We start from the raw sequence: 2,423 nt of genomic DNA, 5'->3' as shown, positions 1-2,423 counted from the left end.
TGTTCTAGCATGCTGAGCAGTATTGCTTTTGCAAGCCTGTGTAACAAAGTCTTGACGGAGAAAAATGCAAGTAGTCTGCAAACTTTTTCTTTCTCTTCAATTGTCCTCTCTCTCTGGTAATCCGGGTCACCAGATCCAATCTTTGCTAGACTTTAAAAATGTATTTGAGTAAAATCTCTTAATTCACCCCACCAGATGAAATCTGCTACTGCATAAGCAATGAACAGCCAGAGAGAACCCCGCTGGAGCAGCCATTTCACCAGCTCCCTAAAATGCAACTATATTTGGAAGACCTCTATGTAGGAAGTAAGGCTAATACTTAGTTCCCAGAAGATTAGGTGTGGTTTTCATTAGCTCATCAAGGGGGTGGTTCCATGTTTCTATTTTTAAAATTGCTTATAAAGATCATCCTTCGTTGGTCAGAGACAACAGATAGAGGAGAGACGTCTCTCACGTTATGATTAGAGGCAACAACCAGGCCAATCTGGTTCCCAGAGAAAAGGCGAAGGGAGCTGATGCTACAGTTTCAGCCGAGACTGGGATAATCTGCTTTTGAGTCCCGGCCAAATTCCACGGAGTCCGCGGCCAGGCCAGATGGGCTTCTCCCCGCCTGGGCGCGGGCTGCATCTACCGAGTCAGGGCAGCAGGGTCGGTCCAGGCGGCGCGCCCTCCTGAAAAAGCAGAAGCCCAGTCCCCTGGACCAAGGTCGGGGGGTGGTCCAGCCCTGAGACCACTTGGAAATGGTACTCGCCCCGCGTCATTCATGCCGCTGCACTCTAGTACTTAAAATAATTGGGGGGATGGCTCAGTGTCTCCAATCAGTCGTCACCGTTTAATTTGCTAGTTGGGCTCGCTTTTACTAAAGTCTCGGGCGTCTGTCAATCCCCTTGTTATCACCAACGCCACGGGCCCAGAAGCACAAAGAAGTGATGGGCGTTAAGGTCCTACAGCGAGGGCCTTGCTTCTCATCTCTGCTAGCCTCTGTCCGCCGACAATTCTCAGATGACTTCCTTGGGTGGGAATAACAATTCACTTTCCGTAGGAGAAACGTGGAGAGTCTTCGAGCGGCTCCGCTGCAGTCTTGTCCTTGTGTGCGTGTGAGGGTGCGTGGGCCCGAGACGAGCTTGGGGACAGGAAAGGGCCAGACGCGGACTCAGCGAGGACGTTGGAATCTGGGCTCCACCTGGCACGTCCAACGTCCGGGTCGCCGAGATGGAGAGGGTCGGTGCCTTACAGCTTCTCTCCCTCTCGGGGCTGTCTTGCAAAATGTCCTGATACTCAGGAAGTACTGGCAGGGGCGCGGGGCAGGGGGGAGCGCGTGCCGCCTCTCAGTGGGTATCGGCAACGTCCAGCAGAGAGGATTTCGTGGAGAGAGGCGCTGTTTCCCTAGAACTTCCTTCCGGCTTCGCCGCGAGAAAACGCTTTCCACTCGAGAAGGAAGATCGCTCTAGACGCATTTGGACCTTCTTCCCCAGCGGGACAGAGAATCCCAGACTCGAAGCTGGGGGTTATAGGAGGAGACGGGGCAGATACACTTCGTAACCGGGCGGTGCCACCAATAACCAGTTCCGATAAAGGCTGCAAAGAGCGAAACCAGGTTTTGCTGGCGGGGACCCCGGCCCTCGTCCAGCGCCCCGTCACTTCCCACGGCAGCCTCTCCCAAGCCCTTAAACTGGGTCGGTGCTGGGGGCCACGCATCACCGCCCTGCGTGTGTGACCTGGACCGAAACCTGAGCGGGGCGGGCCGCGGTTCCGGGAAGCTCCCTGCGCCTCCTGCAGCGCGGCGCGGGCAGCACGCGGCGCCCCTGTTCGCCCCCTCCCCCCGCCCCGAGCACACAGACACACCCTCCGGCATGGGGGGCGCGGGAAAGGGCCGGGGAACCCCACAGCAGCGCCGAGGGCGCCGGCACCTTAGGAAATACGAGCTTCCCTCGGCGGCCGGGGGCGGAGGCAGGGTCGCCCTTTCCTGCTCCGCGTCGGGGCGCCCTCTACCCCCCGACTGCCGGGTCCCCAGGTCGGAGGGAACTCGGGGGTGTTTTTCCAGGCTGTGGGCCGGAGCCGCGCAGCCGGCGGTGGCCCCCGGGAGGCGTGGCGAGACCGACCCCGCTCCCGGCGCGCCCCACCCCCGTCCCACCTCCAGCTCCGCCCAGCGCCCCGAGGGCAAGCGGGGGGAGGCCGGAATTTCCCCTCGCGGGGGCTCGGGTAGCCTTGCTAGCCGGCGGGCTCTTTCTGTTTACGGAGAGAAAGGGGAAATGGAAGAGGCGGGGAGGCGGCGGCTGGAGTCCGCTGCGCCGCCCCTCGGCCGGCCCAGAAGCTGTGAGTCAGGGGCCGACGAGGGCAGCCCGGGTGCGCGGGAGGCGCGGGGCTCACTCGACCGCTCGGGCCCGGACAGCGCGCCAACGCTCCGGGGCCGGTAGCCCTGG

This window comes from Delphinapterus leucas, chromosome 2 (assembly GCF_059928025.1).
Source record: "Delphinapterus leucas isolate spDelLeu-1000000601 "Yukka" chromosome 2, BTC_Dleu_Yukka2, whole genome shotgun sequence".
Lineage (NCBI taxonomy): Eukaryota > Metazoa > Chordata > Mammalia > Artiodactyla > Monodontidae > Delphinapterus > Delphinapterus leucas.
This window is presented reverse-complemented; position numbering follows the sequence as displayed.